General features: G+C 37.2%; 1 protein-coding gene across 1 annotated transcript in view; it reads left to right on the top strand.

Annotated features, from left to right (window-relative positions):
* Positions 1 to 15670, top strand: part of MCTP2 (multiple C2 and transmembrane domain containing 2) — a 121057-nt gene that overhangs the window by 82921 nt on the left and 22466 nt on the right. The window lies entirely within an intron of this gene.

Consider the following 15670-nt stretch of genomic DNA (forward strand, 5'->3'; position numbering starts at 1 on the left):
AGCTTGACAACACGATAAACAAGATTTAAAAAGCAAAGTTGGAAGCTTTGGAGTCAGGGTGAGATGGAGCTGAGCAGAGACCAGTACAAATATCCTTTTTAACTTTAAAAAGAATAGATGGTCTTATGTTTCCAGCCCAGGGATTTTGGGAGATTTGCTTTTTACCAGTGAAATGTTCCAAAATAAGATAAAAACAAAACCATATTTTGCATCTGAGGAGTAATATTAATTTCCTATGGGCCTACTTAACAAGGCACTTACCCTATATAAAGAGTCCCTTGCTTTTGGGGTGGGGGAGCTTCCTCTTAAATTAAGTCTATGCTGTGCTCATATTTTTGAGCAATAGTAATGCTTTCTGTGTCTACTCAAAACTTGCATGCATCACATAGGAACGATTCCCTCGCATGTGGTAATGAGAGAGACCCAAATCCCTGCCTCGCACTCTTTTAATTGCATTGCGTTGTTTTTACTTGATGATAAAGCCCTTTAATACCTCAGTCGTGTGTGTTAAAATTTATAGTCAAAGTATTCATGTAGAAGTCCAGATCTGCTGGAGGACAAGCCTCTGTACAGCTGGTCAGCAGCAATGTGTATGCAGGCAACCAGTAAAGAATTAAGATGATGAGAAAGAAATTCAACTTTTTTATAGTATATCGATATATCCCTAGAAGGTGCGTGTGTTGATACATGTATCTATCTAGCTATTTGTCTGCCTCCGGAACTGGATTAGAAATATGTAGTTTTCATCTGTTTGGCTATCTAATGACAGCCCACAAAGCCAAGCCTAAATGTGCAAACATTTTATCTAATTAAAAAAAAAAAAAAACAAACCACAAACCCTGATGAAAAAGGGCTCTTTATAGCTAAAACCTGAACTAAATGCATCCGCAAACAGTTCTGACTGGCTTTCTCCTCGAGTTGTGACCTGTTGGAGAACTCTGCTCGGCGCTTGCATTTCCAGCTAATTTGATATTGCCTTTTTTTTGTGGTTGAAGCTTTGTCATTTGTTTTGAAGCTGTCATTTTTATTAGTCTCCCTGGCTGATCTTTTTGGGCTCTCGTCAGGTGGTGTATGTTCTCCATTGTCTGCCTGGTCTTGGCAAGCTGTAGGTCCTTTTATTGCCATATGACGTGGGCGTGCTTGCAGCAGTAGCCTGTAATTATACCCACCACAGGTGACAGTTACAAGAGAGCTTTGGTAATAATTTTAGCTGCCTGATCTGATGTTTATGAAGAGCAAACCCTCTTTGTGGTCTGGCTGCAGTTTGCTATATTGTTTTGTACTTTAGCTGTTTGATTTATGAAGCCCCTTTTTTTTTTCTTAATATATAACATCTTGTGTCTTTTGAAGTTCTGAAGTTTTGTAAGAAATAATTGTTGATCTTATGTTGTTTTGTACATTTTCTATTTATTTTTGCATATTTTGTATTTATTTTTCTTTGTCCAGCTGAGTAAAATAGTACTCTTGCCTGTTGCTGGTTTTATTTGTATATTTAACATTGCTGAACTCCTGTTTCTAACCATACATTAGCAGATATGCTGTGTTCTCCTAGCTGTGAGACTAATCACAGATTAGCATTTAATTATGTTTTTTTGTCTTTGACTATTATTTAACTGTTTTATAAAAAAACAGTCCATGAAGGCAACACTGGTTCCTTCACTCTCGAAGGAATTGCAAAACTTGCATACGCCGAAGGTGAATTTAGCTCATGATTCTTACTGTTACCTTACGAATCTACATCCCGATGTTAGGAATTTGCCACAAAAAATGTGGGAAAGACTGAAGTGCACCCTGCCCGAAAGCTGGCTTTTCTCTTGTGGTGTATTTCTTTTTGCAGTTTTAGATTCTTTAGGGGAACTTCAGATTAAATGTCTTGAGCATCTTCTGAATGTGTGAGAAAGCAGTAATTTGTAATTCTTATCAATTGACTGGTAGGTTAAAAAACAAGAGGAATTTATTTGTAACCATTTGCTAGCTTATCTGGTCCTAAAGAGACAATATTCCATATTGGGATCCAGTCACTTTTATTTTCCCAATTCGCCTGTTGCCTTCCCTGAAAGTTCACTTTATTCAAAGATTAGAAATTGCATAAACAAAGATTAAATTAGTATTCTAAGTTTAATGAATGCTGTATCTGTGTGAGACTCGCTAAACAGGAGCGTGAGAGAGAAGCTACTTGTCCCACCACTATTGGAAATACCAGAATTTGGGAAGCTTATGTGTAAAATTCCCAATATCCGGCATGGATTTGCACTACGCAAGCTGTATGGAAAAAGGTATACAGCTCAGCCCAAACTAAAAAATAAGGTAGGAAACTCATGGTATCTGTTATGAAAAAAGGTATGTATTAGGAAATGAAATAGTCATTAAAAGTAAAAATTCCTTTACTTTCTTAGTATGCGCTTTTTTCCCCCAGAACCCCAGGTGTATTGATTTTCTTTCAGTCAGGATCTGCTTGGTTTTGTCTCATTATTCACATTACTTTGACCTGGCACCTCTTAGAAAGTACTTTAAAGCACTTAGTTTTACAGAAAGATTGTAGACGTTGACTATTATCTCCCTTGTCATTTGTGGAACAACCCTATCAGTATTTTTTGGGAGTTTTTTCTTTTTTTTTTTTTTTAATTTTTAAAAAGGAAAATCCTTTATTTTTAACACAGATGTAAGCTTAGAACAATGCATTCCCTTGAAACATATAAGCAGGTTTTATTCTTATAAACTGAGGGAATAAGTAGAGACGTGTCTGTAGGTGGTTTAAATCACTGTAACTCCATTAACTTCAGCAAACCCATGTTATTTAACATCAGTTGAAGATCTCCATCCTCATTTTGGGGCAAATCCTGTGTCAATAGGAGGAGCAGGTTTTCTGAAGAGGAGGAAAATCCTGTAGGTGGCGATGGACCCTCATGAATGAGCCAGCTCTGGCACTCAGGCTTTTGTCAGATTTTTCTGGCAGGTTTTCTTTCTCTTGCTTGAACTATTTTATTTTTAATTTAATTCACCCATTCTCTCAGCGCTAATCTAACACTAGTTGCAGAAATCTTGACAACTGGAAGAAATTTCCTATTTGAAGGTAATGAAACATTTTGGTTTTATGATGGAGACAGATGCACCTTGAGGGGTTTCTCTTAAAGCATTTTACTTCTTGCGGGGCTTTTTTTCTTAAATAGGAAAGAGTTGGATCCTTTACAAGATCTGAAATAAAAGAAGCTACAGAGCAAATATATATTTTTTAAAAGCTTGTTCTCTTTTAGTTTTACTTTTCTTCACTAGCAACTAAGATGTGCTTTGACTTAGAGGTTAGTCTTTAAGCAACCAGGAAGTTCTCAGGTTGTTTAAGGATAGCGATAAAAATAAAAATACCCTAAATCAGAATATGTCCCTTCCATTTTTTTCAGCATTCATTGGAAAATAAAGCTGAAGCAATGGGAAAACTACAAAATCCCAGAAATCTGATTTTTAAAAAATCTGTACTATTAATTATTAATAAATTTGACTACTGCCACAGTAAAGGATTACACTGGTACCAATAGCATCAAATGAGTTTTGATCACTTCCCCTACCACTTCATGAAAATTAAATCTATTAATCTTAATTGTTACAGCCACGCTGCAGTCAAGTTTAGCTTGGTTTCAGGTGGTTTTTTTGTTTTAAAGGCAGTGCTGTGATTTTGAGAAGTCTTAATAAATATGTAAAACATGTAGTGTTTTGTCTTAGTCTAATATGCTGATTTATTTTAGCCTTAACATATCCATGTAAAGTCAGCATGTTTACTGAAAGATAAGTGTCATATGTGAGCAAAAGTCTCCACTAAACCAGCTTTTATTTACTCTAGCAGCTCAGGTTCAGAACTTTCTACTTGCTTTTTGGGAGAAGTCGCTGTCTTCTGTACTTTCCTTCAGCTTTCATCTTTTAATGGAACGGCGGAGCTGCTCAGCTCTGTATCAAAGCCAATTGTCAACTTTCATTAGATGTATTCTATTGTTTGTTCAGATTAGAAATAACTGCATTACACTTTGACTTTGAAGGCTTGTTTGTTTTTAAAGATAGTAGGTATCTGTGACCTTTTGTCATTTGTGATGCACTTGGCTTGACAAATTTGAGATACCCATTTAAACAGCAGCAAAAACTGTTTGTAATGCAGGTACTTCACAAAAAGCACTTTTTATATGTCTAGAAAAGTGAAACAAAATCCTGCACCTAATACAAAGTATTAATAGATTCATATAAAGTATTATTAGCTAGCACTGTACCTCAAATACCTTGCATGGGGGGGAAACCCACTGCTTAGTGAGACTGCTGCACCCGATATTTAGCAGTAGGTGGGAATCCAGTTAGCTGCTCTTAAAACCCCATTATGCATTGTCCATATGAGAACTGTTCAGATGTGGCCTCTGTCAAAATATGATGGCAAGGAAGTCTAATTCCATTAAAAAAATGCACCAAGTAAATTTTCTTAAAATGTTTAGAATATTAAATGGGAAATGCATAATTGATACAGTGATATTAGCTTTTTTTTTTTTTTTTTCTGAACATGCCCATCAGGAATTAGATGATGACTTGTTCTAGCAGTTAAGAAAACTTCCCCAGATACTTCCATGTACACATTTGGGAAAATTGTTTGCAATGATATATTTCAATTTCCTTAATAAACTAGACCTGTCTTCCTAATTCCCTTCCCCTCAAGTCCCTCCATGGGGGTTAAGGAATGAAGTATTTTGAAATTACGATCAGATAACTGTTTCTATGAATTAAAACCTAATCTATGCTTTTTTAAAAATAGATTTATATTCCAAAGCTGGGAAATAAACAGTGGCAGTAGAAACAAAATATGAGATTAATAAAAATGAAGACATTTTGCAGAGCTACTCTGGATTGTTTAATCTTTTTTTTCTTTTTTTTCCTCTGTTTTCTTTTTTCTGGGAAGTAGTACTTCTGTAACAGCATGCATTGCAATGGCTTTCCTGCTTTCTATTTGAAAAGTTGTATGAATACTAGTAGAGATAGTGGTCCTTTAGTGTCCAGTGAATACTGTCTTACACGCTGATACCTATAGTAACACATACAGAGTGACTGAGATCAAATGCTCTGGTTAAAAAGCCTTAGGGAAGCATTATGTGTCTGAGGTCTGATCTATTGTCTGGGAGGTCGGAGAGTGTTAATGCACTCTGCAAAGATTAGACTCCCTCTCTAATTGCTCCAACAGTTCCTTAAAGGATTTAAACAGTCAGGAAAGGTGATGCTCCTTGTCAATTTTTGTCTTCTGACAGCCGTTGAAGTTTATCTGTCTTTCCACGGAGACCACTAGATCACATAAACCAGGCAATGTCAAAAGCATGAACCCTGAATTAGGACTGAGAGCAACGAATGCTGTTATTTACAACTTCATTATTTCACCTTTTAAATACTTTAGAGGTTGGGGACTGGATCACTCTTACATGCCATTCCATTTACACTTGGTGATGAGAACTCCCAAAGTCCCATGAAAAGTTTAACTCACCGAGTCTGATGAAAAGTCACCCTTTCAGTTCTGAAGTGGATCAGATTATTGTCTGCATCCCTTAGAGCATGGCTGGTGCTTTCCCACCGCATCTCTGCGGTACCGAGTCAGTGCGTGTAACAGCCACTGCTGCTGCATGTAGTAATGCTTATTTATCTAACTGCAGTGCTAAATCTGAGTTACTGTGAGGCACTCTTTGCTATTTACCCAAAAATATTCCTTTCCCTCCCTAAGTCTGATAAATGCGTGATTTCTCTTGGTTCACAGAGCCTAAATCACGTATAAAAAACGCATTCAAAAATCTGGTAAAGCTCATGCAGGATAGTTTTTCTGCTGCTTAACTAGCATGTCCACACCTGCAAGTACCTGACCCCCATCACTGGTTTTACAAAGCAAAATAGAAATTTATCCAATGGATCAGAACCACTTAAAAGAACCAGTTTATTATTTTGCAGTCTAGCTATTTGAAAATCAGCACCAAATAGTTTTGCTGCTGGTTTAGAGGACTAACCTATTCTAATGGCTTATATTTGCAAAGGATGCTTCTTCTGCTTGGAAAAGCACTTTAAGTGCAAGGGATGAAAAAAGGTGAATGTTACTGAGAAAGGAAAAGCACGGCTCAACCCCAGGAGAATTTGGAAGATTTAATATTCCTGCAACAAGGCCATGGTATCCTAACATTGGCAGTAGGGTAATGTTATTGTAACGAGAGTGGAATTTGACCCATCTTTTTAAAAATGTCCGTTCCTGTTTCACAGACAGATGCGAGTGTGTCCTGTTTCACTGCAGCTCACACAACACGACAGGTCCTGCTGAACAGAGAGTCATCCTGTAGTTATTTTTTCTGGTGGATCAGAAGCTTTTTAATTTGAGATAGTGTCTGTGTTTTTGCTAGTCTTGCAGCATCTAAATGTGTTGGTGTATATAATCCATTTCACACATATAAATGTATAAATATGACCTATATAAATATACATGTATTTAATGCCTCTCTTCTAGACTCTGAGCAGATGACTAATACAGCTGTTCAAAGGAGAAAAGGATTTTTTTTTTTTTTTTTTAAAAAAAAGCCCTCTTGGCTCTGAATCGGAAATTGAGGAGCAGAATTCATCAAGTGTATTCTGATCGTTCTCACATGGGTAGTTCCTCCTTCCCTTCCTGCATAGCATGTTCCTTTGCACTGTTGCTATATTACATGAAATGTTTCATCTGTATATAAAAATTAAAAATTCAAACAAAAATCTGGCCCACATGAAGAACAGGCCCTTTGGGCATATGGTTCATTATGCATATTCGTTTAATTACTAAAACACTTGGGATGTCTCTACTGCCCTTGCTTTCAACTTGTAAAGTTGGATCTGTTCTGCAGCACAGAATATGTTGAACAGGCATGTGTCATAAAGGACTTCAGTTTTCTCCTACTTAAAACTGTATATAATGTTCTTGGCTGGATTGTTAGAATTTACTGAATATTAGTTCAATCCACTGCATCAAAACAGCAGTTTGGGATCTCTTTTCCCTTAACACCTTCTCTAACCCCAAAAAGGCAAATTTTACAGTGGTTAGTTCAGAGTTGTGTTTAGTATCAAAGTAACGTGAGACTAAGGATTTAGATTTCAGGCACATTCCCACAAAGCACCTAAAGTCGCACGTTGAAGCTGTATAACTTTTATTAGCTAAGAAGGGATTGCTGTGATAGTGTGACTTTAATTGATTTTCAGGGCAAACAGGTGGTGATGGTTTAGGCATCCCCTAGTCTCCTGCCATGCCTAATTTGGAGTTGCACATATAATAACTTTATTAAAATAAACAATCTTCTGGCTTTAGTTTTACCTGAGCAGCTGCCTGAAATTGCAAGAGTCTTGCAACTTTTTATTTGTTTGTTTTTGTTCAATTGTTCTGTATTTTGGAAAGCTAGATGCTATAGGTCTGCTAGTGGAAAACCTCTATTACATAGTCATGCTGTCAATACTTAGGATTTTTTTGTGTGTCACTGCTGTTGTTGCTAACTTACAATAGTAACATATTTAGGGTATAATTACAGTAAGTCTCCCAGTCATCTTCATACATTTGTTCTCTAATGCGGCAATTTTGTCACACTGCGGATTATGAACCCGTTGAAATTGTTTAAGTGTGTTGTAATAACTCTCACTGTTCTCGGTGTCCAGTGTGTGTGTGTCAGGTGTGGGGAGGGCTGGGGCTCAATTACGATTTTTGCTCTCCTCTTGACTGTGGGAAATGGGCTGACGAAGAGACCTTCTGGGCTCCAGCATGGGGCTGTGGTGGGGAATCCCATGCACAGCATAAGGAAAGAAAATAATCTGAAAATTCTTTGCTTGAAAGGATGTCATCTTACTGCATTATATGTGCTTTATAGGTGTTCTTAGATTTCTGCTTTTGTGATTTGGATTTACTTGGGATTTTTTTTATTTTTTTAATTTAAGTTTTTTGTTCCTTCTGCTCTGTTTCAGTCTGGAAACAATTCTTTAGGACTGGAGGTTTTGGAAAAGAGGGTACCAGACAGTTTTGCAGCATTAGTGTGTACAAGCATCTCTTTCTCATTTATGTGGGTGTACTGAAATTTGATTTTTTTTTTTTATTTTTTTTTTTCCTCATGCCATAGTCAGAGACTGCCAGGGAGGTAACCTTATGTGCGATCATCCTGCCACTGAACACTGAATTAAGTCTAATTAAATATACTTGCTTTATTAGAGAGCCTTTTTTCCTTTTCCTCATTCAGCTCTAATATACACTATGAATGTGAAGGTGGAAGTCATTAAAGTAGTTTAAACATATCGTTTAAGCCTCCCATTTGCTACCAATTGTAACCCAATGTTGAGAGCCCAAACTTAAAGAACACTTCTACCAAATACTCTTCCCACTCGCTGTACAATTACGTCACCATCTGACCCTCACTGCTAATGTTTCTCACAATATTAACAAATATGTCTCCAAAGTAAGTGGACATTTATCAGCTCAGCTAATGATAAATTTTTTCATGACCCTTTTAAGGTGTTCACCTTATCCAGAATAAATAAAATTAACCTACATTTTTGCCTCCTTTTAAATAGCACAGATATTTTTTTTCTGACACTTTCTGGAAGAATTATTTACTATAAGATCAGGCTTTTAACTTGCATAATGCCTGTCTTCCCTGCAAATAGATCATAACTTTCTGTATGAGAGTAATTCTAAAACTATGACTCTGCTGATAAACAAACCAAACCAAAACATTAGAGATAAAAATGATGATTTAATTTAGCTATGATAAAAAACAAGATATGTTGGGGGGTTTTGGAATGCCCCCCTGGCCCCCCTTTGTTTTAGGATCTTCCCCCATTGCCTTTGTCTGTGATAGTTACCCCTTTAGAAATAATATGCAGATTTATTCCCCTGACCCACTCCCAGTGAATTACACCAAAAGATAGAGAACTGTTGTAATATTTTTTTCCCCGTATTTTCAATTTTAAGCTTTATTGCTTGAGGGTCTTAACTGTATTTTACTTGGCATAGGAAATGTAAAATATGTTAGATAAAAGCATGAAGGAAAAATTAGACCAGTCAGCATACTAGCAAACAGGTATTTCTTCAGTGTCTGCCGCCTAAAAGGATTTGAAGTCTTTAAAACTGTTGTATGTACATAAATATAGAACCCAAAATTTGTGTTGTTGTAGTTGTTTTTGCTTTGATTAACCTCTTTTGGGGTTAGGGAGAAAGAGAAAGTAACAGCCACAAGAAAACCGTACAGAGGCACCCCGTTAGACTTGTGGTGGGCTGTTAGGCTTTGGGGTTTAAATGTATCTGTCTTAAAGGACAAAGAAGACACCCCCAGACACACACCATTTCATTGTCATCCACGCCAGTTTGACACATAATCTTCAAATATCTGGAATGCAATATATAAATCTTAACTTATAAACTCAACAGCTGATAAGTTCAGTGAAATAAACTTGAACCAAGCGGCTCTTCCCTGACCCTTCATTAAAGAAAGATCTCTAAGGATCTTGTTTTTAATTTCCTATTCTGGCCAATCTCATGAATATAACCAAAATAATCAAAATAGAGGAAAACTCTCAGTCTTTATTTAGTTTGATTTTATTTTCTTGTTTTTTATCTCTTTCTGATTCCAGGCATTGCTATGAATAAAGAATAAATCCATTGAACATGTTAATGACAAAAGTAATTCAGGATCAGAGTGCGGACATTTTGTAAGTGTTTGCAGTCTTAAGCATAGTATCCTAACCTTCCCTGATGAAGTTACTAATAGCAGTGTCCCAAGAGGATGGTGGAGAGCAGATTGTAATATTGTCAGCTCTTCTGAATTTCTTGTGACTTTTTCAGAATAACATGCTTTTTCTTAAAGCACCATTTCTTAGAGTCCTGTGATTGCACATGAATCACAGCTTTCATTTAAAACACAAATGAGTTTCTACTTCCTAGCAGCAGCAAAGAAAATGAGATCCCCCTGAAGAGTCTAAACCAGACAGTGATAAAAAAGGCCCTAACACATATTGACTTAAACAGTATGAGATTTTTCAGATGTTCTTCATGGATTTTTTTTGTTGGTTGTTTTATGTCTTATTTTGTTGGGAGTGGGGGACATTGGGTTTTTTCTTTTCTTTTTGCATGTTCAAACTGGTGTTAAAATTGTGACCCTGATGAGTATGGTTCCTGTGCTCCTGCCTCCTTCCTTCAAAGGCTTTATTCTATCACTCCTGTTCCTTGTTGTATCCTCACACTATAAATTGTCAAGCACAAGTTGGGCCTCTTGGGTTTGCCCCCTCCTTAACCTCATCCTGGGCCACTTTCTCAGCAAGCTGCAGCTGGGACAAGCAGGGATGGGATAGGTGGGTATGGCAGCAGGACATGGCTTTGAAGCTGTGTCACTTAGCCTATGCAGACAACTGAGGTGGGCAAACATGGCCATGTGGTTTCTGTTACCCAAAGCATCTTCTGAAAAAAAATCAGGTAGCAACTTATATGTGTACAAACATATCCTTTATTCCTACTTCTCAATTCTGTGCAGTCATGCATGTAATACAGGCTGAGTTATTTTGGGGCAAAATTTGGTATTTTGAGTTGGCTTTGGGGTGTTTAGGTGGATTTTTTTTTTTGTGTGTCTGTCTTTTATTTTTAGATTCCAATTGTGTTTGCACTTGTAACAGAGAGCTTGTATAGAAGACCTAAGCTTCTTGCCTGTGATACACCCTTAAAAAATTAGTAACTCGTACGGTGATGTGTGGAGCAATGCAGAGATAATTTGTAATGTGGCATAAATATTTAAAGACCTCTATTCCTTCAGGTCATTTTTGATTTTGGTCATAGCCATTCAATACAGCACACATTTCATACCGCTGTTGAGATGCTCTGCGTTCTTTTGCCAGGGACACAAAAAGCAAATTGAATCTAAAGTAAATAGGTTTCTTCTGACAGTGCCGGTTTATTTAAGTATAATTTCTCTTCCTGCCACGTTCTTTGTTATTGCATTGCAATGAGGGAGCGACTCTGCTTGTAACCAACCCCTCCCTGAGCTTCAGCTTGGTGGCTATGAAGTGGCATAGGAGCACTTAGCTGAGCATGGCATGGTGAGAGAGCATCATATAGATGCGGGGAGGAGAGTATTAGTAAGAGAGATTCTGCAATGCATCTTTGGAAGAAGATCTGTTCTTAAAAAAGAAAAAAAAATATCTTTGGGAGAGGGACTTCAGTGGGAAATACATGCTACATGACTGCCTCAACCTTTATTTGCTGTGCCCTGAGGTGGGGCTATATTAGACTAATTTCTGTGATTGCTATAGGCTTCTTTTTTACTATTCTCACTAGTCCAATGCACAAGCTAGCCCAAGACCACAAACCTCATTACTGCATTCGCATCAGTCTGAGCCCACACCGTGTACCCTGATTTCTTTTAGCGTGGCCTCAACCACTGTGTTCATGCAACCATATTGCCTGTATCTGGAAGAGATACCTCTGTATATACAGATAAATATACACATATGCACAAATGTCCTGCTCTATGCGAGTGTGTTCATTCTCTTCTCTACTCTTTTACTCTCTCTTTCTAAGGGCAGGAATAAGTATCTGTCAGAAATAATTTGTTGTTGACAGCCTTATTGCCTCCAAGGGATTTGAATGCCCTTTTGGGGAGCCAGTATCTTATGTTATTGGCTAATATCCTCTATTTTGTTTGGGGCAGAGGGACTGAAAGCTTAAAAAAAAAATACTAGAGAGTTTGTCCCTGAATATTTAGCTGCAGAAATTTCTCCTCTTTTGTAGAGTCCCTTTGTGTGTACATGGCAACTTGAGGCTGCATAACCCAGAGATAAGTTAAAAATATGTTTTTACTCTCCCCTGTAAATAGAGAGGAGCGTGTCTTTGTGCCTCAAGTCAAAATTAGCGTTTTGGTTTAGTTCAAAACATAACTTGGACATTCACAGCAGTATCAGTTCATTTTTCTCCTGACTTCATGAATTGCATAGACTGTGTTTATAAATTGCAAGGAAACTTTTGACGAAGCTGTGAGTTTAGAGTTCAGTTAAATAGTGTGTGGTTTTGAAACTTGGAGTTTCGAATAATATTTTTCACAGGTCCACTGATGAGGCATTTCATTAGCACTGGAGCCTACACTGGCTGAGAAAATAGCCTTTTACCGTAAGTTCCTTGCACGCATTTAATCTCCTTTCACTTTTATTTTTTCCATCTGATGGAATGTATCCCTCTCCTTCTCCCATCACTGTTGTTTTCCAAGAATTATTTTGTCACATGACACAGCATCTTTTACCTCCCCACAAAGACTTACCAGCTCAAAAAGAGCCTGTTTTTTGGAGTTAAAAAAATTATAATTACTGCGTAGAAAAATTACACAGAAAATCCTATCTAATGCTAGGTTTCTAAACCTCTTAAAACTGTTCTATCCCATGACTGTGGGTTTGCTGGTGACAAATGTTTTATGGGCATACTTTAGTAGACACCCGTCTAAAATCTGTTCTTAATAGTCAGATCCTAAATTGGAACCAGAGGGGCAGAAAAACCAGATTTGAAATGTGTTTTCTAAGGTTTGTTTTTACTTTCAGTTGAGACTGCCTTCTCTCATCTTTTGTACTCCTGTCAAAAGGGCCACTCTCATGGTTGTTCAAACTCCATGCTTCTTGACAGGAACAGTTGGACCCCTCTTCAATGATTTTCAGATGAAACGGCTTCCAAACCTCCAGAGCTTTAACTTGTAGTTATTAGGCCCTTTGAAATAGCAACACATTAATCAGCTGAAATCAAGTGGTCCTTTCTCCAAGGCTGTGATATTGCTGTTCTCTTCTAGGTAGAACTCTAGTCTAAATATTAGTTTCAAGAGCTTTTTTTTTTTTTCCCCTCTAGATATGTCTATCCCATTTCTGTTTCTAGTTTGATCATTGTTTTATAATGCTGTGAGTTAAATTGCTCCGTTTTATAATAGGCTTTTATACTCTCAAATTGCATTAAAAGAAGTAACACAGAAAGCTAGCTTCCACTTGTTTGACTTTTATTTTAGAAATTGGCTACTGTCCTTTTAACTTCTCTCATGCACAGTATGAAGCCCAGCAGAAAAGGTATCAATGATGATTACATCTGACAGAACTTGGTCTAACGATGATGTGAAACATTGGAAAAAGTATGGTTTGTTAAAACCGGATCATCTGAAACAGGGGCTTGGTTTCTGTCCCTGACTTCTGTGATATTGAGCAAGTGATCTGAACCTGTTAATGACTTCCCTTACCAGTCTATGTATTAGGCAAAAAACAGACTAGGGGTTACAAGAAATCAAGAAGATATTGTTCCTTGCAATAGCCGTTATATACATCAGCAGCTGAAGCATTCTCAAGCTTTGGCAAAAAGTATTGCTAAGAAAATAATTTAGGGAGGATAATGCAGGAGCTTCTCCCAGGCATAAGGTATCACTGAGGAGAAAATAAAAGCACGTGTGATTGAGAACATTGTAATTTGAGAAGCAGGTGTCTAATATCACAGGGCTGCTGATGCTGTAGTCAGTGTCAGGGAGCCACATGAGAGTTGATAAAATAGGACATGGGTCTGTTTTGGGACTGCTTTGAAGACTGATGCTGCAGAACTACTCAAAAGGCTGTTAGAATGCAGAAATATTTCTATTCGCTTTATAAACACCCTCTGAACTTTTATTATGTACTGTATGTTCACAGCAATCATTTCCCATACCTCCAAGGCTAAATAATTTCTGAAGAGCTAAATCAATTTGTCTTGTGTCTGTGTTGTGTGACAGTAATGAACTGCGGTGGTAGCAGTAAAGCAACTCTTCTTAAGGAGATGTAGGAGCTCTATCAAAGCATCGCTGTCTGAGTTATAACTCAGCAACTGATTAACCAGTCAGCACTAGAAAGGAAGCAACAGTATGCCTCAGCTGTCAATTGAGACTACAGTGAGATTTTTGTAATTAAGTTTTAAGTTTTATTTAAGGTCTGAAACTTAATAATACACAAAATGTACTGTTGGATCTAAAATCACCAAGGTCTTGATTTTGTATCTTGCCTAAATGACCTGTGATTGCAAGGTTGTATTATACTTGCAACTGAGCAGAATGATGTTCATATAGGATGGTGACAGATGCACTAAAATTGGTTCAAGTCCTGCAATTGAATGAATGAAGAGAGGTTCTTCAAGAGCTTCATTGACTCCTGTAGGACTTTGCCTAGCTGACTGCTGGTGGAATCTTTTTGCTGCATTAAGAGAAGACTGAGTTTGCTAATACCCCAGGGAGATGATGTAAATGCAACCTCCTCCAACAGGCTGAAGCAAATGTTTCAAATTAATACCTGGCAATATGAATTTCCATGAGGAATTTACATAAGGATCAGATGTATATTTATATGTGGGTGTCTATTTTTAGCTGTCTATATATACCTGAGATAATCTGTACAGATATGTACAATATTTGAGGTAGGACAGGAGCTGGTATCACCTTCACTTTGTCTTACAAAGCAAGTAGAGATTCATCCAAGGGAGTTGGAATAGCTTCAAAGGAACTTATTCGGGTTAGAACTTTTCATTTATGGAAGACTCTTTAGATTGGAGTATCACAGTTTTTGAAGTCTCTATTAACTAAAGCCATGAAAGACTCCTGTAAGACAAATCAAGTACTGTGCCTTCTTGGCCAAGATTCTTGTGTTTCTGTTGCCTTGCTTACATATGAAATGTGTCTGTTGGAATCATTATCACTTCTAATTTTTTAGTATGTTGAAAAGCAGGATCAAAAAGAAGAAAAAAATCAAACCCAAATCCTCTTCTACATTCCTATGCTGCAAATCAATACTATGGGGATATATTGTTTGGATGTCAGCCCATTTTATAAATTAATACATCTCAAAGATTGTTTTACTGGCCTACAAATGCCAAGAACAGGATGACAGTCTAATTCCTTGCATAGCAACAGCTAACATAAAATCAGATTCACTCTAGAAAATGCAGCTGCTGTTTGGGCAGGGTTATGGATACAGTCATTGTTTCTTGGTTTGTGTTTGGCCCCTGGTAGATATTAACTGGTCATTTATCTGATGTTAGAGAATTCTTTTTGTTTAAAAGTTACGACAGCTGCTGTTTTGTAGGGGTATAAATACTCATCCCGCTGAATGCAGTGGGAAGTTTTTCTTTGGTACAGTATGGTTAAACTTTCAGGTCCATAACACAAAATACATTGCCATAAATATCCCATTCTGCAAATGCCAACATTGCCTTTCTATGCCATGTCTGATGGGCCAAGGATGAAGGGAGGTAGAGATTTACCTTTCTGATCACTCATAGTTTTCTCTTCATTGCAGTTTGAGATTCATTAGCTGGATCTGACTCTTTTTAACCTACCTGTATTATTCTAAAAATGTGATTTTTTTTTTTTTTTTTTCTTCTGATCATTCCAGGTTCATTTTGGGGAAGAAAAATCAGATAAATATGTTTGTGCTTTGTCTTTAAAGGAGATGATTGTTTAAAATAGCTTCAAGTTACTACCAGCATCAGGCAGTTCTTCTGGAAACACTATGTATGAGTAGAAAAGGAAATGGGATCACAGTGTGCATTTTATGGCAGTTCTGGATTTAGTTTATTAACTTTGCATTGCCAACCACTCCAAGTTTGGAGTCGGTTCAGGTATCGTTGGTACTTGTAAGATAGGAT

The sequence above is a fragment of the Platalea leucorodia genome, assembly GCF_965183815.1.
Source record: "Platalea leucorodia genome assembly, chromosome: 9".
NCBI classification, from domain to species: Eukaryota; Metazoa; Chordata; class Aves; order Pelecaniformes; family Threskiornithidae; genus Platalea; species Platalea leucorodia.